At 50.7% G+C, this 23,300-nt stretch overlaps 1 long non-coding RNA gene across 1 annotated transcript; it reads right to left on the bottom strand.

Moving 5' to 3' along the window:
• Window positions 1–10,110: 10,110 nt before the first annotated feature.
• Window positions 10,111–15,317, bottom strand: LOC309651758. Its single transcript, XR_014258369.1, has 2 exons — window positions 13,225–15,317; window positions 10,111–12,897 (listed from the first exon to the last, which is right to left on the bottom strand). It is a non-coding gene; the product is annotated as an uncharacterized lncRNA (long non-coding RNA).
• Window positions 15,318–23,300: the final 7,983 nt, after the last annotated feature.

Raw genomic sequence — 23,300 nt, 5'->3', positions numbered from 1 at the left:
TCCTAAACCAACCCGCCATCCTCTTTTCCTCTTCTCCTCACTGACTCTCACACACCCCATGCTCACTCACACACCTTAATCCTCTGCTTACCTAAATCCAGATCAGGCCTCAACTCCTTCCAGAAACTTCGGTCACTCCTGGAGCTTTCATGGACCTTCTTTCTTTACCACCTCCTATCGATGTACAGGCGGGAACACAGATCTGATCATCTAATCCACACCTTTCTCTACTGACTTCGTTCCTATGCTCACATATTTCCTGGCTTTGAAGCCTGGCCCTGGAGCTGAGTCTGAACCCCAGCTTTGCCTCTTCACGAGCTATATAGCCCTGGGCAAGCTACTCAACCTCTGAGTCTATTTCCCAACGGCTATATACGACATTTCGGTATTCACTACAGACCTTCCTCAACTTACGATGGGGTTACATCCCAATCAACCCATTGTCAGTTGAAAATACCATAAATCGAAAATGTATTCAATCCACCTAACCCACCAAACGTCATGAGTTAGCCTAGCCTACCTTAAACAGAACACTTCCATTAGCCTGGACAAAAGCATCTAACGCAAAGCCTATTTTAGAATAAAGTGTTGGATGTCTCGTGTCATTGATTGACTATTGTACTGAAAGTGGAAAACATTATGGTCATCTGGGTGCAGAATGGTTGTATGTGTGTTGGCCGTTTACCCCCGAGATGGTGTGGCTGTCAGAGCCCAGTATCACAAGAAAGGATACAGGGTATCGTTAGGCAGGGAAAAGATCAAAATTCAAAATTTGAAGTACGGTTTCTACTAAATGTGTATCGCTGTGTACCATCATGAAGTCCAAAAATCGTAAATCGAACCCTCGTCTGTTGGGGACTGTTGATACTTAGAGTCTTAAAATTATGACATTGATTTCACCACATTTAAAACCAGTGTACAGGGTGAGGGATCCTGTCACGACGCGCTGCAGACAGGGCAGCTCCAAACCAGGGTCAGGAATTCCAGCAGGAGACCAGGCAACCACAGCACAGAGTAAGACGCGCTCAGCCTCCCCTTGGGAAGAGGAACCACCATATCCTCCCAACGTGGGGATATGGGACTCGCCCTGCTGAGCTCAGCTGGTCCCAGCAGGATCAGGGCCCTGCCCAAAACTCTGCCCTCTCGCCCCACGGGCCCCGGCCCAAGTCTGCTCCATGAGAACAAGTGTGGAAAGAGGCAGGGAAGCAGGTACAGAGTTGGAGGTTTGGCCACGTTGGACTTCAATGTCCCATCTCCTCCTCTGAGCCCTCCCATGTCCTCCTGCTTTCCTTTCCGTCACTTGGAAGGCCAGTGTCCAGGGCCCCTTGACAGCTCAGAGCCTCCCCGTCAAGTCTCCCCAGTTTCCTCCTCTTCCCCTCCCACAGCCTTATCAGACTCAGCTCCCACCGGCTGCCCCAAGACTGTGACAATCCCCAGTGAGTATTAATGCCTGATGGCTTATTAAACACTCAGGAGGTAGGGCACAGCCTTACCCCCTCCTCCCCACAAATGACCAATGGGGAAAAGAGGTGAAGAGATGAATTTTTTTGTTGGCAGGGGCAGAGGGGTTGGTATTTCGGTGGCAGGTATTGAAAGCAAACACCTTACCTTTGATTCTATTTGATTCTCTCTTTTCTTCCTTTCTTCCTTTCTTTCTTTCTTCCTTCCTTTCTTTCCTTCTTTCTTTCTGCCTTTCTTTCTTCCTTTTCTTTCTTCCTTCTTTCTTTCCTTTCTTTTTTCATTCTCTCATTTATACTTACGTATGTACACACATACACAACCATAGTCTGACAAAATGCAACAAAGGACTTCTGCACGGGGCAAACATGGAGATGGAGATTTATTTTAGGACCAAGGTCTCTAGGAGTGAAGAGCTGGGGCAGGTAGCAGAGGGGCTACTAGGAGCATATTCGGGACATGTGGCCTAGAAGTGTTCCTGCAGCTGGTGTGGTGCTTTGGACCCTTGGGAGCAAGTCCCAGGTTCAGCTTGGCCTGGGCATCCGTTCATGATCCCCATCCAGCGGTGACCACAGCAGGCCTGGCTGCCGGGAGGGGGACAGCGCAGGAAGAGGAAAACACGAGCACCACACTTCCCAAGGCTCTGCAGGGCGAGGCCACCCAGAGGGAAGGGAGAGGGGACCCTGGAGAGGTGGCCTGGGGCCCTGTCTTCCCCCAAGCAGGGGACAGGGTGGGAGACGCCTTAGCCCCCCGCCGCGCCCTGACCCGAGTGTTGGAGCTGCTCTCGGAGGGGAGCTGACTGATGCATCTGCCTCCATCCAAGTGTCACCTGCTGTGGGGACAATAGGGCAGCTTCTTAAGCTCTGCAAATTGCCTCTCAAACCTGGGCCCTGGCAGTTTCCTTTCTTCTTCTTTTTAATGGGGCTTTAAGGCCAAAAATACACACTCTGTCTCACACGCACGTACACAAAGGGAGGGCGGCAGGAGGAGCCGAACCCCACGTTGTGGCTCAGGCTTTCAAAATGCACAGGCGGTGCTTGGGGAAGTGTCACAGCTTGGCTGAGAGCACGGTGGCACTGGCAGGCAGGGGGACGCAGAGAACGGGAACCGAATTTAGGACTGACTGGAAGGTCGACAGGAAAGGAAAGCCAACGCATGGCATCTGTGCGTAGAAACGCGAAGCGCTGCCGAGTATCTTCACGGCAGCCACGGTCGCCTCTGGGCGCGAAGACCTGGCCCGCGGTCAAAGCCCTGCCCGCCGGACACACGCACGCCAGGCGCCTTCCTTCTCCCAACCTCGGCTTCTGCTGATGCCGACGTCCGGAGATGCTCTGCTACCCTCTCTCCCCGCCACGGCACCACCAACCACACACACAAGCCCTGTCCAGTCTCCCAGGCTGGCTTTGGTCTCCATCCACATTCAGACACCTTTCTGTCTGACCATCCTGTCACCTAACCGTCTCCCACGCCCCAGAACTTTCAACGATTTGACCCAAGTCTGATTAAGCCTTTGTTCTTAAAATGCCCTCCTATTGTTTCCTAGCGGTGCGAGCAGGTCTTGTTTCTCTCGCTAGGAACGGCGTGACCTCCAAGCTCAGGCTCAGTGACATCCGCCTCTCCTGTCTTCTCCCGGGGCCCGCGGTGGCCGTCACGTGATTAGGGACGGCCTGAAAGCACACAAATGCAAGGGTCGGCTCAGTTTTCACTGTCCACCAAGCATTTGCATGACTGGGGACAGTCCGGGTCCTGCACACACCCATAGGCCCCTCTTCCGTTCCTCTCGTGAGCAAATGAACTTTTCCGTGCATTTTTTTTTTTTTCCTGCCCAAAGCTGTTTTGCCAAGGGGGCCCTTCTTTTCCAGTTTGGTTACATTGAAACCTCTTTGCCTGCTGCCTAATCACATCCAGTGGTCCAGTGTTGTCATGTTATATCAAAAGACTGCAAACCACAGCACATGGGGGATTAGACCAGAAGAATTTAACTTACTTAACTGTGAGATAAAGTCTGTTTAGGGAGATTACAGCTGTTTACCCCAGAAGTAAATATCTCTGAGCTCTGACTAGGCTGGAGGAGGGGAGGGCTTGTCTGGTAATTTCATCATCTTGCAGGAAGAAAAAGGAGAGAAGAAAAGGGAGAATAAAAGATGAGAGGTGATAATCTCTGAAGTCGAGATCACTCTTGTGTTACAGCACATGCCAGAAATAAAAGATAACCGCGCTCGCAGTCGCGCTGAGAGATGGCCGGCTCAGACACAGGGGCCGCCTGCCCGCTGCTTCGGAGACGGGGAGCGTCAGGGGGCAGACTAAGGGGGACCCAGAGATAACTGCTCCAGGCAGAAAAAAATGGGTGAGGGGGGAGGTTCCAGGAAGAGAGATGGGCAACACAGAAAGGCTGTCCTGTCTCCTCTCTTCCAGAACAAATATATCCTTAGACGCCAATCATTTTACACCCAGAGCAAGATTCTAAACCATCAAATGGAGGGATTCTCAACTGTGGGCGAGATGGAAGGAGGGAAGGAAGAGCCTATCACCCAGAAAGGGGATGGCGGAAGAGGGGAATGTGCAGTTTGCAAAACACGCTTTATGATCTACTTCAAAATTTTTAAAAAATAATAGTAATTGCTTTTGTAAGGTAAGTTGCAGCAAGTAACGCTCAACAAAATGATGTCATGGGAAAAGCATGGGCTTCTGACATCAAGATGTGTTTGGTGGTTTCTCAGCTTACTAGCTGGATGGCTTAGGAAATGACTTCACCTCTCTGAGCCTCTAGGTCCTCATCTGTAAAATAGGGTCTCGCCTGACCTGACTACCTAACACAGCTGTTGTGAGAACAAATGCCATCATGTAAACTAAATGCTTGGTATTTGGAAGACACCCAGTTATTGTTTGTTTCTCCACCATCATTTCTGAGTCCTTAAAATTATAGGATATCAAAGAGATATGTGTCCTGGGTCATCGAGCGCTCACCTCATGCAAACTGAGGGCCACTTCCTCCCCATCACCGTGCCTCATGGAGGACAGTGGTGGCCAAGACCCTGCTGCCCAGCTCTGAGCCAGGTGACTTGGGGGGAGCCCTGGCTCTTCCCCTGACTGTGTACATATGGTTCGGGCAACTCACTTCCAGCCTCTGGAAGCCTTCATTTCACCTGGTCAAAAAAAAAAAGAATGTTAGGCCATATTAATCCTAGTACTTCTTAAAATTCTTTCAGCAAATGGTTTTGGCGCTGGCAGCCGGGAGTGGTTCCCAAAGGGAGTAAGGAGAGCATCAGGGAACTCAGAACGGGGGGTTCTGAAGAACAACAGAGGACGCTGGGGATATTCAACCAGGGAAAGAGAAGCTGGGGGTGGGGCCACGACAGTCCTCCCAGGCCGACCGCCCCTTTGCATCCAGTCACATTAGTAACAATGACTTAACTTTCACTGGGTCACTCAGGATGTCCGCCCCTCTGTAATTAACCCCCAGTGTTTCTAGAATCCCTAGGGGTGCCTCATGCATGCCCAAGACACACACAGTCAGTTTTCTTGTCACCCACCACATGGTTCCCCTTGGCCCGCTCCAAGCCCTCTGCCAGGACACTGACCCCACCGCCTCTCTCTTGCTGGCCACTGCTGTCCCTGCCACCGCAGAGGTGCTGGAGGCCCCCCGAGCCAAGCGTCTACGGGGTTCCACCACGTGGTGGAGGAGAGAGCCGTTCTCCCCATCGTGGGTTTTACTATCAAGACCAGTCCCAAAGCTAGTTCCCAGGTGACCACCACGTATTAGTTTAAAGCAGCTCTTTCCATCTCTATATGCTCTCCATAAGTTGCTGAAAGAAGTCCAGTGGGAGCTGAGTTGCACCCAGAGTCGGTTGTGAGCAGTACCCCAGGCCATGCTCAGAATTTCTCCTGCCCTGCTGCAATCAAAGCTTGGTTACCAGGCCGCTGTTTGTGCGCAGTTCCTTCTTCCTCCAAAACGAGCTCCTTCCCAGGAGGTTCCACAGTCTCTCTTGCAAATAGACTTTGAACAGATCCACCTCGCAGTTCACCAGGCCTGCTCAGACATGCCTGACCAGCCTGGGCTCAGGCTGCAACTCCCTGTAGGCTCCCCGAGGGCCAGCCTGCCACGTGGGAGAGGCGCTGTGCTGGTGCCGCCCAGCCTCAGGAAGACCAGCAGGTGGAAGCTGCAAGGAGACAGAATTGTTTTCCTTGTATGTTGAGCCCAAAATTGAATGCATGTGCCTGTAGGTGGAACGAAATGTCTCAGGTGGCCATGAGTGTCCTGTATCATGAACTGTTTAAGTCAGATGGTTCCCTAAAAGGGATGTCGTTTAAAGATTCCCCAAGTGTCAGACATCGCCCTGGAAATCTGTGCATCTATCATCTTTCATGGCGCAGTGCTTACTGGCAAACACCTCCTGAACTGCCCCAGAAAAAAGATCCCAGGCTTAGCAACTGGCTTCATTGTCCAGGGAGAATAACCACCCCCGTTTCCTCTGCGGAATCTAGTTTTCACGATTCAGACCCTCATGTTTGCAGATGGAAGCGTGCTGTACAGTAGCCAGGACCTTCTGCAACTTGCAAGGATATTGCCAAGTGATTGAGCCCAAGGAAGACCCCCTGGGTATCGTCACACTTTAGGGGATCAAGTTTTCCCAGGAGAAGAGATAACCCGGGGAGTACATTAGCACCCCACAAATGTACTAGGAGGGGCATGCAGCAGAGGCACGTTCATATTTTCAGCTTAAGGTAGTAAAAATGAACTCTGAGTAGGAGTCAGATGACTGGAGAATGAGCCGTAGCTGCTGCCCATGCAAACTGGGACTTGAGGCAAGTCATGGAAACTCTGAGCCTCCATTTGCTCAACTGTAAAATGGGCCTAATAACAGGCACATCATAAGGCTGATGTGAGGAATTAAAATAATTATGTAGAGTACATGGTGAGCTGCAACGGGCATTCTAGAGCTGAGTTCTCCTTCGTGTCTTATTCGGCTCTCTATGTAATAGGGAAGAACAAATCAGACTCCATACTGGATCTGTTTCTTTTACTTTAACCTTTGTGTTCTATTGCTTTTGCTACAAGAATGTTGCCTATTGCCTGAAATATACAGGATAGCTCATTCTCAAGGCTCTGACCTTTAAAGGTATAACACTTTTCCATTCATAGATAAAAAGTTGCAGAACAGAGAATAACCTTTGTCTTGTTGGAGGTTTACAGGAACATCAGTGACCTGACCTGTGTGGACAGCTGCAAGAACAAAGGATTCCTACACCAAGAAGTTTGTAACAACCAGCCACACCCCCTCCCCTTTCAGCACAAAAGAAGCCTGAATTCTATCTCGGGTAAGATGGTTCTCTGGGACACTAGTCCATCACCTTGGTATGCTGGCTTTCCGAATAAAGTCACCATTCCTTGCCCTAACGACTCACCTCTCAATTTATTGGCCTGTCGTGCAGCAAGCACTACGAGCTTAGACTCGGTAACGTCTACCCCCAGTGCCTGCATCCCCACCTGATAACGCCACACCAGGGGTCAACAAATGTCCATTGAATGAACTGATGCTTCTCCAGAGCAGAAACATCTCCAGAAGGCAATCAACAGTTAAAAGTTGTAGGAAAGCTTAATCTGCCTTTAATTTAGGCAAGATCCACAGTGCAGGCAGAGCGGGCTACCAGGCCAATTCAGAGGAAGAGACCCCCGCTGTCTGGAGGCATCCAATCCCAGGAGCCTTGGTGGCCGGTAGAGCGAACTCTCGAGAATTCATGCTCCAGAATGAAGTCTCCCCACAGAATGTGGGCAGTAGAGAGTGGCAGAGCCACACCGAGGGGCAGATACTTCCCTGAACACCCACCTCGCTCAGCAGCCCTGAAACCAGCCCTACACACAGCATCTCAGCACGCACGGTTCAAGCTCAGCACCACATCCCCAGTCACCGTGTGCGTGCACATCTGGGGCACTCACACATGACAGCAAACGTGAAAGCCACTCACTCTAGGGAGCCGTGTGCCCTCCCTAGACCTTCCGATCCTGTACGCTACCGTGTGGTGACCCTTCACTCACGGGTGGGCACCAGACAAGCACCACTTCACTCATTCATTCGACAAGCATTGCCGGAGCCCCTAATCCGTAACAGGCACTGTCACAGGGTGGGGAGGTGGGAGTGGTGGCTGAGGAGGGGACGACAGCTAGAGTAAGACACAGCATCCACCAAAATTTGCCCTGCCTCAGGGAGTATTCACGTCTATCCAGGAGACAGACGTTCTGTCATAGCCAAACAAATAAATGTGTAAGTGCAAACTGCGATCTTTGCTGTGAAGGAAAAGTAAATGGCCTCTAAGGGGCCACTGTCAGAAAAGGCTTCTCTGAGGAAGCGACATGGAACTCAGCCTTCAGGCTGAAGAGTAGAGTCAAGCTCTTCAGAACAGTAGGAACAGCGTTTATGAGGCAGGAACGTGACTGAGAGAGTCCAAGAGTTGCCGTAAGGGTGAGTGGAAAAAACAGTGATGGAGTGGACCAGAGGTCCATGTTACAGATTTTGTCTATCTTATCCTAAATGCAGGGGATCATCACTAAAGGATCTTCAGCGAAGACTGGTAAGATCAGATTTGGGGCTTTAAAAAGATCATCCCCAGAGAAGGAAGCGGAAAGGACTCAAGAGAGGAGCAGTTAAAAAGCTATTTTGGGGGTCAGGCGGGAAGAGGGTACAGTGGTGATCGGCACAAAAGTGGGGTGGCAGAGCAGAGGCACTAGCCAATGCTGATTCTGTTTGAGCTGCCACCTCCAGGAAAAGGTCAAAGAGCAAGAGGAAAACAACCCCGTGTGCTCAAGGAAAATTATGAGAATCCATTTAAAGCAATCCTAAAGTCTTAGAGTCTGAAGACATGTAATTAGAGTGCAAAGATAGATCTTCAGCTCAGATCATTCACAGAGCCTCAGGCTACTACTTAAAGAAAAAAGAATAGAAGGAAACACACCAGTATGTTAACAGCGGTTATCTCGGATTACGGCTGCTTTTTCCTTCCATCTTTGTGGGTTTCTGTTTTCCACGTTTTCTATGATCATGTATGTGTTTCTCCTGGAATTAGGGGAAAAATCCATAGATTAATTGAAAAAATAATAATGTCTCCTCAATTCCTGGGTGTGTCTCCGGAAAACAATTAAGCGTGTCTGCTGGGATTTCATCTTCCCAGAGGGATGGTTATCCTTCCTACGTAATAAAGAGGGAGAGGCATTCAGAAGTGACTACCAAATTCTCACTGCCAGAAAGTCCCAGATCCTTAGGACAAACACACACACACAAGTGATTGCTTCCTTCAACTGCCCTGGTAAAATGTACAGCTCCCTTCCGCAGCTGACCCTGTACCATCACCTCCCGGCCGCACCCTCCCAGAGGGGCTCCCCTCGAAGCTGACAACTCCCCGAACTACTGCCAACTGGACCAGAGATGGAAGTGGGACTCAAGTTATGCCAAATGGATTTTCTCTCTCAGGAATTTGGAACTGAGGCAATGAGACTCAGTGAAGAAAGATGATGGTACTTGGGCAAAACTACGGTCCTCTAGCATCAGGGCAAAGTTGATACAAGTGTTCCTGTAGCATCAGGGCACAGCGGATACAAGTCAAAGCCATGAAGAAGTAAAAACTGAGACACTCCTGGAGGAAACCCCTAAGAGGGGCAGGAACAGAAACAGAGGCAGATCAGAGACTGCACGGCTCCTTGGAAGGTAGAAGAAGGAAGCCGCTCCCATCTGCTGCCCACCTCATTCCCCAGATGGCCTGTCTCCTCTTAGCTGTCTGAAAGATGGACTGTCGTGTTCCTTCAATAGATCCTGTTTACTTGAATTTGTCCGAGGGGTTTCTCTTCCTTATAAAACCAAAGGGCTTCAACTAACAAACTCTCCTCCTATTCAGCCAGCAGCCCAACTTCTCGTTGTTTACGAGCAGATTATCCATCCTGCTGATTATCAAGCCTCTGCCCAGGCCTGTCACTGTGATCTGGGGAAGGCCATGGGCTAGGGTCTCTCCCCTCCAACTAGGCCCCACCACCCAACCAGGTCAGGCCAGGCTCCTACTCAAGCCAGGTCAGCATCTCCACTCTCCAAAGCTCAACAAACCAAGAGAGGGCTGCAACTCCCCTCAAAGGGCCATCCTGCGTCTCCACCAAGAAGAAGTCAGTGCCCTGTGGTCTCAAGAACTTCCTCAAGGCAGAGGCTTTGCCCCTTGGGGAGAAGCCCCTCCCCTCCATAGGAGGGCCGAGGGCCCAGCAGCCACTGCCTTAAGCCAGAGGAGGGAGGGAGTTTGACAGCTCCAAGGTAAAGCCTCTTTTTATTAAGACAACACAGCAAACTTTTTTTAACCGCAACTGACATCACTCTAATAAATCACCATCATGTCTTGTGGGATAGAAAAAGCCAAAACACTGTCACATTTGATTTTTCTGGCTACTCTCGCCTAGAGAACAAACCATGTGTTTTTAATCAACAACACTTTGTTTTGCATTTCTCAGACCCCAATACTCTTTAAATAGCTGCTTTTACCAGAGGGCTATTTTAAACCCAGGGCCAGCTTCTTTGCAGAGGACATTAAGAAACAGAACACCACGTTACCAGTTCCCCCGGCTTATCCAAGCACTTTCTCTGCTGGGCTGATTATATATTAGGAGGTTCTCTCTGTCTGTTTCAGAGGGGGCTTTCCTTGTCCCTCTTTGGGAATTGAATTACATGTCTTCCCAGAAAGTTGGAGGGGTTTTTTTTTTTTTTTTGGTTTCTCTAACAGGCAGCGCAACTGGGTTATGGGAAAACGGCAAATTCCCAGCCAAAGGAAACAGAGAAAGTCACATCTGGGACGAGGATTCCAGAGGAGTGAAACAGGAGGTGGCAGAGGTGGGGGACTGTTTGAGGGGAGAGGAGCAATGAAATAAGATTTCTGGAATGGCACATGTCAATTTCTGATGCAAAGAGGCCCCGGGCTTCTTGGAGGCTGATGGGCTCGGACAAACCAACTGAAGCCTGCAAGGGATTCATCCTTTGGATGTTGGGGAACAGGTAGCACCTCAAGGCAAGAATAAGCTGTGTGCAGGAACCTTGCGCTAAAAGGGGCTGCTTCCCTGACTGCCCAGTCAACACACCAGGATCTCAGCAGTGATTGGCAGCTGGGCTCATTGTGTCCTGACGTAGGTCTGCAACAACACCTGGCTTTGGAAAGACGATAGAAGGGGGCTGCGAGAGAAGACCTTAACCTTCGACTAGAGAAACACTCTACACTGTTTGCGGAACAGTTAACTGAAGCCCAGTGGAACAATTCAACCAAAAATACGGACATGGCTTCCGTGTGGTTCTGGTGTCAACCGCTATCCCTCAGCTGTCTGGTAAAATTCTTTTCCGTGAGCGACTAGTGAAATCTTCCAACACGGGTCAGCTCAGGGCTTTCTTCTTCCCTGGAGGTCCTAATTGTTCATGCTCTGCTGGTCAGATGATGCGTGCCACCCAGGGGGGCCCCATGCTGATGCACCCAGACCCAGGCCCTTGCACATCACCCTCGTCCCTCCCTGGGTCTGAGCCGACAGTCTAACTACAAATAACTCGCTCTCAGTTGTTCAAAGTTCACTCTTTCGTGGAGAGTCTTCATCAACTATACACTCTGGTTATTCCTTTTTCTATGTATTATTCCGTAAAATCACGGAATGTGTAAGCATGATACTAACCCATGGAAAACCTACTCTGTCGATATGCTGTGCAAAATCGCCTGCCTCCACACTCCCCAAACACCTGCAACTGTGTTGGGGAAGGCAGTAGTTTATAAACACGCCTGTCATTGGGAGGGGTGTGGTCTTCCAGGCTGAATGCTGTCTGGAAGACCCTCTCCCATGACTCAGAAGCCTTCATTCCATGGTCAGTTCTGTCTCCTTCTCAGAGATGAGCCAGCATGAGTAGCTATTGACTTGTAGCCTCACTGGGATTTGCTGTTATCATCGTCACCTCTGGGGATTTCATTTGGCCGTGTAGGAGTCTTGGGGCTGATTATTTACAAGTCCAGGTTAGGGATTACTTTCCAGTTAAGTATTACATAGAGGTATTTAACTCATGGCCTGGAACCTTAATGTTCTATGGCAAATGTTTTCATTCATTTGGATGTCTTCACAGAATAAATCAAGAAACCTGAAAAGATAGTCAAATATTGGAAAACATCTTCTGGTTGCTATTTATGTGGGGATTCAAGACCACATTCAGAAGGAGGGGTGTGTGGGGTGTGTGTGTGTGTGTGTGTGTGTGTGTGTGTGTGTGTGTGTGTGTGGTGGGGAGAACTGAAGATTCCACGGTTGGTACCTGACAGGAACGCCCTCAAGCAAGCCTCCGGAGTTGCCTCACAGATTTCTTCCTATGTTCTCCTCCACCTGCTTCCCACATCTGCCATCCCCGGCCATGGCCAGGTGCACAGAGCTGTCAGGATTAGGAAGGGATAGAGTCTTGCTTCCCAAAGCGTGATCCATGCACGGCATTGGCACGCTTATTAGCAATGCCCAAGTTCCCCTGCCCCGCATGGATGGGCTCCGAATCTACATTTTAATAAGATCCCCCAGGAGATCTGTATGAACATTAAATCTGAGAAGCACTGGTATTTCTTAAGCCTGGCTACACATTAGAACCACCTGGATTTTGATACTAAGGTTTAACTGTAGACCAATTAAAGCAGAATTTCTAAAGGTGGGGTCCAGGCTTTGGAATTGTAACCATCCCATGTAAGTCCAATGTACAGCCTGTGTAGAGACTACTGGTCCACAGGGTAATCCCACGTCCCTCAGGGCTCACGCCAGAGCCGCCATTTGAGCCGCGCCTGCGCTCCAAGCACCATGCAGCCGGCCCGTCCATGGTAGTGATACCACACGTCTGAGGACCAGAGACAAGCAGGGAAGAACAGCCGTGAAGTTCCAGGAAGCGCAGGCCCAAGGGACGCATCGTTCCTCTCCCAAACAAGCCAAGCAGGCTGCGGTGGGAGAGCAGACCGGAGAGCGCGGCCACCGCACAGCAGAGACTCACAGGTCACACTGGCCGTGACCTCCCTGGGAAGGCAGGTGCAGCAGCCCCCAGATCAGGAGCGCCCCCCCCACCCGGAGGGAGCCCCCAGCAGCTCCTGTCTCGGTGCATCCAGAAAAGCCAGGCCAGCCCGGTGAAGGATTTCAGCCCGATTTAATGGGACCTTTGCGAACAAAACGTGCTTATTAGTAAATAATAATTATAAGAGAGCAGGTGCCCCGGGGGGGAGCAGGTAACATGGGATCCCATTTTCTAATGCCCTCCATGAACAAACCCTGTCTGAAATTAAAACATCCCTGCTGTCAACACGAGTGTTTTAAAGGGGTTTCTGTAATCGAAGCGGTAACTCTAATGCCGACGGTTCACGGAAGGCTTGCTCATTTACAGGGAGCTCTCACAGATACTAATGCTTTTAAGCCTCAAAACAAGCCTGGGGGCTTCCCTGGTGGCGCAGTGGTTGGGAGTCTGCCTGCCAATGCAGGGGACACGGGTTCGGGCCCTGGTCTGGGAGGATCCCGCGTGCCGCGGAGCAGCTGGGCCCGTGAGCCACAATTACTGAGCCTGCGCGTCTGGAGCCTGTGCTCTGCAATGGGAGAGGCCGCGATGGTGAGAGGCCCGCACACCGCGATGAAGAGTGGCCCCCGCTCGCCGCAGCTGGAGAAAGCCCTCGCACAGAAACAGACCCAACACAGCCATGAATAAATAGATAAATAGATACATCTGATTGTCTTTAAAAAAAAAAAAAAAAAAAACAAGCCTGGGAGGCAAGTATTTTTCCTTATCCCATTTTATAGATGAGGAAACAAGCCCCGGATATTAGACAGGGCAGGCCCAAGGTCACTCAGCTCGTGACCGCATCAGGGAGAGCTGGGCCTTGGGATGCAAGGTGGGTACCCAGTGCCCTGCCCCACGGCTGCCTTCCAAAGTGCACTAATGTCATCTAGTCAAAACTCTAATCCCACCAGAAAACTTGCCCTCCTTCACTTCTGGAATTCCCTTTGCTGCTGGCCACCAGAGCCTTTGGGGCCCTACCTATGTGCTGTGTGCCAGCTGACCTCTAGGGAGACATGTTTGTGGTACCCAGGTGGGGCCCCCTCTGAGACTTAAGGCAGCTATGACCAGGAGTTTGCCAGCCAACAGGAGAGCGGGGGCAGGTAAAACTCGAAGAGTTTACACATAGGCACACGTGCACACACACACACACACACATACACACACACAGTTTTTCAACAGTAGTACACATTCAGAGTCATGTTTCCAGTCGCCCCAAAATTCTGGGTGGAAGTCGTGAGCCAAAGAAATCGTGAACACTTCAAATATGGCGACCAAGTCATAAACGTCATCACCAACTTGCAGAAGATTAAGGAATCTGGGAACAGATTAGCCTGGTGTAGACAGTGACTTACGGAGACGTGTCGGAGAGAGTCAGAGAAGCCAACGACTTCAAATCCTGTAACGTTTCTTAATCGAGTGACACTATTATTTGAAATTGGCAGAACACCAATGGATTTAGTCCAAAGACATAATATATGCCTTTTTTTTTTTCTGGTTTTCTTTTTTAAGGGCATTAGGGTTTTAGTTCTTTTTCCTTTCTTCTTGAGGGGTTTTTTTTTTTTTTTGGCAATATATCGCTTTCTTTTCTCAAATCCGTTTCCATCTGACATACAGAAAATGGAGACATTCCAGGGAGCCCTACACCTCCCTTCTCCTTGCACCCCTAGAAGAGCAGGCTCCTTGGTTAAACTAGCCGGCTCTGCGAGCCACAAGCAAGAGCACACAATTTTGTGCAAGTGGTTCAGCTATTCCCTTGCAGGGAGAGAGGGTGTGGGAGCCCTCACCACAGAATCACCCCCGAGATTATGGGGGACCTTCCCCTTCAAAGGTCCCCTCCATCCCCCTCCCTCTCAGGGGTTCCACTCACAAGGCTGCACAGCCCCAGGCGTCCCTCTGTATTTCCTCCCAGCCTCCCTGGGCCTCAGCCCCACTCCCAGGGCGGCCCTCCCTTCCCGGGGAGGCCCCAGAGAGGCCGTCCAAGGCCCTGGGAGACTTTCGTTCCTGCAGCTCCCCTCCCACGGGCCCTGAGAAACCCTGGAGAAACCCCGGAGATCAAAGGCTCAGCAGCAGACCAGGTGTCCAGCCTCGTTCACAGGCCACGATTAATCAAACTCCTGACTCACAAGGAGATCAAACCCGGCCCCCTGCCAGCTGTTGGTTAAAGCTGGCCTTCAAGTTGCCCTCATTAAATTTCCTCTCCCTCTCTCCCTGCTGACTCTGCCCCGTGACCATCTCTCTCTCTCGGATCTTTCTCTCAGCGCCCGTTTCCTCTCCCTCCTCCCTCCTTCCACTGGCCTATCAGTTTCTGATCTCCTCCGTCCCCGCCCCCCTGCCTCCCCAGCTCCCCGACACCCCAATTGCTCTGTTCTCTTGGTCCAATTCCTTCAAAAATCCACGGTCCCCAGACTCCCTCGCCTGGACACTCTCTCCTGGACCCTAGTGCTCGGTCCCTGAAAGTTCCAAGAGGAAGTCATCAGGGGCATCTGCTGGGGGGTCGGAGAGCGGGTTTCCCCTGCTCTCAAGGCCAAGGATGAGTTCATCCATGTGGAACTGAATTCTCACCTGCCCCTCTTGGCAGCAGACACAGGCCTGTCCAGCACCACAAGCACAGACACACACACACGCACAGACACATACAGATACATGTACACACACATACAGACACACACAGAGACACAGATACACATACATACACACACATACATGCACATACACATACATACTCACACACACATACAGACACACACAGACATGTGTACACACTTACCGACACACACACAGACACATGCACACACATACACACTCACATACACACACACAGACACATACATACACAGACATACACACACACAGACACAGATACACGTACACACACAGACACACAGAGACACATACACACACACACATACACATACATGCACATGCACATACATACACACACATACAGACACACAGACATGTGTACACACTTACAGACACAGAGAAACCGACACACACACATACAGACACACAGAGACATACACACACACAGACATACACATACTTACACATACACACATACGCATATATATATACTCATACACAGACATACACAAACACATGCGCATACACACACACATGCGTACATACACACATACATGCCTACACACATACACACACCCACATATCCCAGCTGGCCAGTCCCCACCTTAGCACGGTCCTCGACTGTCTCAGCCCTGAACAGGAAGCAGCAAGTACCCACTAGAAGTTGGAACACAGGCAGCGGGCCTTCGTTTTCCTCCCAGCTCTGCCCAGAATGGGGAAATTTTGAATCCTGACTTCTCCCCGGCTGATGTGTTGAGAATATTCACTCCAGTTGTCTGAGGTTTGTTTTTATACACTTTTTCCTACAACAAACACTGACAAAAAAAAAAGCGAATCCGGGCTGCAGAGCACTGTCCTCTCTTTTCTCCGTCTCGCTACATACATCTATGTGTTTTTTAACTTGTTTTCCATTTCAGCGGTTCTTCACGCGCACAGGCGCGAGAAAACACAGATGGATCGGAGCAGGGCCTGTCGGAGCCGTGCGCGGGAGGCTTCGCACCGCGCTGGAGATTTTTAGAAGTCTTGGAAGACCTCAGGATGCAGAGAGGTTTTTTTTGGTTTGGGATATTTTTTTTTCCCTTTCCTCCTTATAGACTTGGAATGTTCGCCTCGCTTCCTCTCCCAGTTCTCTTCCTCTAGCCCTGCATCACCTGCTGCGGCTGGGAACGCAGGGGCCCTTGGCCTCGGTGAGTGGGTCGCTGTGGCTGTCCCGGGCTTGACCCCTCTACCTGCCCATGTTTCCCCAGCTGTGGTGAGGCGAGCCCAGGGGAGGGGAGGCCATTCATCACCCGGGCGGCAGCGGAGGCCTGAATGAGGGCGAGAGGGGTCAGGGCTTGCCCACTTGGGCAGCTCGGAGCGGGGCAGAGGCATTACAAATTGTTGAGATATCAGGGCCGGCCTTGATTGATGGTGCAGAACGAGGGGCGAGATGCTGGCACTGGGGCCCAGCCTGCGCGCCGGTCCCCCCGGCTTCCTCCCAGCCCACCCCCGGCGGCCCCTCTTCCCCAGCTTGCTTTCTCCTGCCTGCTCACAGCCCATCAGTCAAGCCGTGCCCCGAGGCTGACCTTTGGCAGAGAACAGCCAGCCTCAGAGAACCATTTCTCGCTGAAAAACCTCACCAAGGAATTTTATTAATGCTGGCAGGCCAGCAGTCACCGTGTGCCACCACCGCTTCCTGTCACCGCCGCCTGCCTCCGCGCCCCTGAGTTTCATTAGCTTTGAGCCAGAACAGAAAGGGCCGGGTGTGACCAGATTGCTTGAGCCGCTCCTATTTCTCTCTCTCGGCCCCAAACCCACTTCTGCCGCAGGTAGAGCCGCTGGTCTGAGTCACCTGTGGACGTGTGGGATGCCTGTCTCATCTGAGACTCATCGGTTTCCACAGCCCCACCTTCACCTCCACGCAGTCTGGCCTGAGTGATGGGCGTTTCAGGAAAGGCACTGAGGCCTCCTCTGGGAGAAGAGCAAGCATCAACTGAAAAGTCCAGCTGGATGGAGAGGAGACGTGCTCTGGGCTCGGGCCGGGGATGCACGCACCGTCAGGCAGTTGCTAGCTGCCTGGGGGACCTGACCATCTCCTCAGGGCCCCTCTCTGGAGACCACACAGGTTGCCAGTGGTGCCACTGCAGCAGCACAATAGAGCAGAGAGTGGGGACATGTTGGGGCAAACGGTGATGGAAGATGTTTAATAGAATTACTATTAGGCCTCGAGTTAATGAATCACAACTGCAAGAAATCATGATAATCCAGCAGGCATTAGTGACAGATTAGCTTCAAAGCTGCCATAAAAGTGCCATAATGCTTACCTAACGGCATGATTAATTCTCCCAGTACATAATGGCTTTATGGAGGAACCAGGCAACAACAGAGGCTTGACAGAAAGCCACGCCAGGATCCCCGGGGCGCCGGGGGCACCCGCACCCTGCCTGGGCCCCGTGGCTTCCACTCTACCGGGAAGCAGCTGCCCCACTGGATTGCCGGTAGACAGGCAGCTGCTCAGGCTAGCCCCGAGCCGCCTCGGGACGGGGACAAGGAACAGTCCCCTGGACTCCCGCCAGGGCTTTGCCCCTCCCCCGGTGGCTGTCCGGGGAGACCGGGAAGTCACATCACCCCAGCTCCCGAGATAGGCAACCCCTGTGACCAGCGCTGGTGCCTGGAGAGCCCCATCCTGGTCCCCTGCTCAAAGGGTCAGAGATCTGGAAAGAGTACTCAGGTGGGGAATTCGCCGTGACTGTCCTTACCCACTGTGTGACCTGGACAGTCACTTCACCTCTCTGGGCTCAGGCAGTCAGGCTCCGAGCCTGCACCCTTAACCACTAGACTGCCTTCCTACAATGGCATCTAAGAATTATGAGTCGCTAATTGTCTTTCAGGCATGATGCAAATCTCATATGTATTATTTCATTTGCTGCTGCCAACAACCCTATGAGATAGGTACCAATGTGTTCACTTCACAGATAGGGAAACTGAGGCTTGGAGAGGTAAGATAACTCCACAGTTAACCTAGCAGTAAATGTGGAACCAGGCAACAGTCCCCAGTTCCTCGCTTCTCTATCAGCCGTCTTTGGCCCTAATACCACCAATTTCACCTCAAGGGAAAAGCAGCTTGTGAGACACTGAACATCATCTTTTACAATGTTCAGCTCTGCTCGATTGCCCGCCCGCTGCCCGCCCCGCCGCCCGGGGCAGTGGAGAATCTGAACCGAAAGACAGCCAATCTGGACTCCTCGTCTCCTGTTTACCCCGACTGTAGGATCCTGTTCTGATAGTGTTACCTTGGGCACAAAACCACTCCAGGTTTCTGTTTCAGCTTCTCCTTTGGACCAAGGGAATAGTAATGTAACAGAAGAACAAGCCTGACTCCATATTGGATCTATTCCTTTAGCTCTAACCCTTGTGCTCTTTTGCCTGTGCTGAGTCATGCTGGCTCTGCACTTTTTATAAAAGAATGTTGCCTACAGCCTGAAATATACAGGGTAGCCCATTCTCAAGGCTCTGACCTTTAAAGATACAGTGTAACACTTTTCCATTCATATAGAGATTAAAAGTTGCAGGCCAGACAATAACCTTTGTCTTGTTGGAGGTTTACAGGAACACTGTGACCAGACCTACGCGGACAGCTGCAAGAACAAAAGATTCCTGCACCAAAAAGTTTGTAACAACCAGCCACACCCCCTTCCCTTTTATTTTTTTTTATTGGAGTATAATTGCTTTACAGTGTTGTGTTAGTTTCTGCTGTACTACCCAAAGCAATCTACAGATTCAATGCAATCCCTATCAAGCTACCAATGGCATTCTTCACAGAATTAGAACAAAAAATTTTACAATGTGTATGGAAACACAAAAGACCCCGAATAGCCAAAGCAATCTTGAGAAAGAAAAATGGAGCTGGAGGAATCAGGCTCCCCATCTTCAAACTATACTACAAAGCTATAGCAATCAAGAGAGTACGGTACTGGCACAAAAACAGAAATATAGATCAATGGTACAGGATAGAAAGCCCAGAGATAAACCCATGCACATATGGTCACCTAATTTATGACAAAGGAGGCAAGAACATACAATGGAGAAAAGACAGCCTCTTCAATAAGTGCTGCTGGGAAAACTGGACAGCTACATGTAAAAGAATGAAATTAGAGCACTCCCTAACACCATACACAAAAAGAAACACAAAACGGATTGAAGACCTAAATGTAAGACCGGACACTATAAGACTCTTAGAGGAAAACACAGGAAAAACACTCTTTGACATAAACCACAGCAAGATCTTTTTTGACCCACCTCCTAGAATAATGAAAATAAAACAAAAGTAAACAAATGGGACCCCTTCCTTTTTAGTATAAAAGAAACCTGAATTCTAACTCGGGTGAGATGGTTCTTTGGGAGACTAGTTCGCATCTTCCCAGTCGGCTGGCTTTCCAAATAAAGTCACTATTCCTTGCCCCAACAACTTGTCTCTCAATTTATTGGCCTGCCATGTGGTGAGCAGTACGAGCTTGGACTCATAAACTGTAGTAATAATAGTAATAATAGGTTGCCCACCTCACAGCAAGAATGTCTTGACCCCGCAGGGCTCAGCTCTACCTTTTCACAACTCCCACTAGGGCCAGGGCCACTCTCCTGAGCACAGACTCTGCTCCAGATCCTCGCTCTGTGTTCTGCCCATCTTCCCATAAATATGGAGGCAATTAGCAGGAGGCCCAGGTCCAACAGGAATTCACAGAGCCATGTTCATCTTCGTAATGTTGAAGAAACCCCCCAGGAGGCCTGAGTCACTGCCTTGGCAGGCCAGCTGTTTCCGGTCTGATTAACTAGGGCTCCATGAGAGGCACCCAGCCCTGCCTCCCAGCCCACACCGCTCCGGGATTCCCACCAAGTGGGGACCCCCCCCCCCCAGACTGCCACTGATACACTTGCAAAAAAGTAGACTTGATCCTCTCCTGCCAAAGCATCAACAGGCTACAATCTTCCCCGAGGTCAATGTACCCCTTAAACTCCAAAATCAAATGGCAACCATCACTCAATCAACAAATACAGTGGACCCTTGAACAACAGGGGTTTGTACTGCGTGGGTCCACTTACACACGTATTTTTTTCAGTAGTAAATACTACAGTGCCGCGTGACCTGTGCTTGGTTGAATCTGCAGATACGGAACCGCGAAAATGAAGGAACCACAGACATGGCGGGCTGACTATAAGATATACGTGGATTTTCGACTGTGCAGAGGGTCGGTGCCCTAAACTAGGAGTTGTCCAAGGGTCAACTATATTTGTTTTTACAGGCACTATGGGAAAGGCCAAGAAGACTCATTTCATCCCTTTGCAGCCCTGCATCCCAAAATGGACATGAGGCTTGAAGATGTGTATCGCCAGCATTGGGTGGTTTTTCTGACAGTGACTTCATGATGGCCCTTCATGATGGCCCATGCGTCTCGTAGCTGACAGCCTAATGGGTGTCAAGTGGACCCCATCACTTTAGTTATAAAGTCCCCAAATCTCAGGGCTGGAAGAGACGGCAATGATTGTTTCTCCTGGCCCCCCTCCCCAAATCTACCCCCATCTGCTATTGACTCCTCTTGAGTCAAATATATAGTTCTTATTTCAACACGCTGAGCCCAATGAAAGCCCAATAAATATTTATTGATGGTGGTGCCTGTGATGAATTAACAGCCAAAGCTATAAAATGAAAGTTTCACACAAACAGAGACCCTGGTGAGAAAAGAAACTGCTATGTAAAGTTTGACATTTTTCAATATGACAAGTATTCACACACTCACACTCACACACACGGGGTGTTAGACAGAAGACCACTGCTCTCTACCAAGCCTACCCAGAGAACCCCACTGGAAAACAGGAAGTATCCCTCTTATAGAATGTTCCTGCCTTTGTGGCAGGCGTGTTCAGCTTCTCAGAGGCCAATCAGCCCAGCCCGTCACCACGTGCTGGGCCCTGGCCCCAGAGCCTCTCCTTGTCTCCTTGTCAGATCCAAGAGCCAATGCAATTCCGGTCCTAGAGAAACAAAATGGCGCCACTGAGTGCTCCATCGGGCATCCCAGACCAGCTAAAGTAAGTGCAGTGACGTTTACATTTCTACGGATGCTAAAAATTTAAGGAAAATGACCCAGGGCAGGAGAGGCAGCTTGAATGGGAATTTTTGACAAGACAGTGTGTGTCTAGAAGGAAATACCATGGAGTGTGGCCATAAAGACGTCAAGAACTTTGAGGCCTGGTGGATGGCGACCAGTCATCATGCAGCCCCCATCCACCCACCCAACGTGTCCATATGCATGAACACACTGACTGTAGGTCTATGAGCCTCACGTGGTTCCGTCAAAGAACCAACGGTAGAGCACACGTTTTCCCCCATCTGGCCTGCCTGGGTCCCCTCTAACTGTAGCTCCGAGGCACCAAAGCTCCCTGTCACCCACTCAATCTTCATCCATTTGACTCTGAACTCAATTTCCAGGGACTTCGCAAACCAAGCCACACAGCTACCTGGAGCGCAGTCAGAAAGGGACTCTGCCACTCCTGAAACCAAACAAGAGAGAACCGTGTACAAGCCGATAAAGCACGTGGGCTAAAGAAAACCTCAGCCAGCTGGAAAGGAGGAAAACACAGACGACCTTGGAGAAACAAAATCCAGTTTGTGCTGAATTGATAAAGCGCGACTGTGCGTGTCACTCCCTTCCTCTGAGCCTGGTCTGTGCACCGAGATTCTCTCACGCTGCAGGAAGCTGGCTCTAGTATAGCATGTGGCAGGGTCTGGGGATGTGGACGGAGAAGAAGTAGGAAGGGAAAGGGCGTGAAAACCGAAGATCCCCGAAGAAAGCTGTAGAGGGAAGAGGGTCGGAGCTGCAGGGCAGGCTGCCCTGCCTCTTCTGGTCCTCCCAGACCCCATGCTCTTCTTCGTCTTCCAGCTCTTGCTCCTTGTCCTGTGTCCGGGAACCCCCTTATGTGGACCTGCTGCTGGTGTTGACCAGGCAGCCTGGAGAAGAAGACAGAGAGGGAACCTGTTGATGACCAGCGTTTAGCGGCATCACCCAGTGCCAGGCCCTCTGCTAGGGAACGTCCTCCCATGAGAAGATCACAGTACGTCCATGGACAGAAGGAACACCCACAGTCCAGCTGGCAATGCCCACTGGTCCCTTCCCAGCCCGGACCTGTCTTCCCCAGCTGCTGAATATTGTCTCCTAATTCTGCTCTAGGTTTTGGTGTTTGTTCCTGCCCAGATGGGGTGTCTGATCTTGCCATGGCCGGTGTTTTCTGCAAAAGGGGACCTGGTACACTTTTATAGGAACCCAGTGGCTCCCTGGGGCCAGGCTCTAATGCTGTCCAGATGCAGGAAGACAGAAGGGCCATTCAAAAACAACCGAAATATCAACACACTTTGAAAGCGGTCTGTTAGCACTTGTCATAAGCACAATAAACAAAACAATGAAACCATCAGAAAGGACCGTGAGACAGTCAGGCTTTAGGAACTTGGCTTTGATGACTTAGAAAAGCAAAGAGAGGGGGCAGAACCAGTTCCCACTTGGGCCGAGGCTTGTTTGTTCTGCTTATCTGAAGTTAGCGCACGAACGAACGATCCTCACTGTGATGAAAGGACCTAGAAGTTTCTCCCTTGCAACTGGACTCTTTGCAGATGGGAGCTGCCTTCCACAAGCGGTCAGTTTCTGCGCTCGGTCCATAAAACACCCATCTGTACGACACCGCGCCCATCTGCGGAAAAACCCTTGTCCCGTCTGAGTTAGCTCAGCAAACAAGTGAGCTTAGCCAACGACATCATTTGCTTGGTCTTCCCCAGGTGAGCTCCAGGAAATGAGACCTCGGCTGGTGGGGACAAAGTTGCAGATCCTCAAGAGTCAGGTCCCCAACCCCAGGGGACTCAGAGCCAGGACCGAGGGAGGAAGAGGCTGAGAGAGAAATGTCAACCGTCCACCTGGCCCACTCCAGCCTTCCAGTCTGAGTTGTGGAGCTGGGGCCTGGGCTGTCTCCGGGTGAAATGAGGCCGCCTGCTTACCAGTTACACAAGGTTGTTTCCCACTGTCTCCGCGGCTCAGGCTTTACTTAATTCCCAAAGTGGGCGCCGGCCAACATCTATCAAATTACCTGCCAGTGATTTAAGTGAGCTTAGTTCGTTTGGGTGCAGTCCTGCATTTTGACTGTTAGTCAAGCAAAATAGGGGATTAGCCAAAGGGG

Source organism: Balaenoptera physalus, assembly GCF_965194825.1.
Source record: "Balaenoptera physalus genome assembly, chromosome: 21".
Lineage (NCBI taxonomy): Eukaryota > Metazoa > Chordata > Mammalia > Artiodactyla > Balaenopteridae > Balaenoptera > Balaenoptera physalus.
This window is presented reverse-complemented; position numbering and strand designations above follow the sequence as displayed.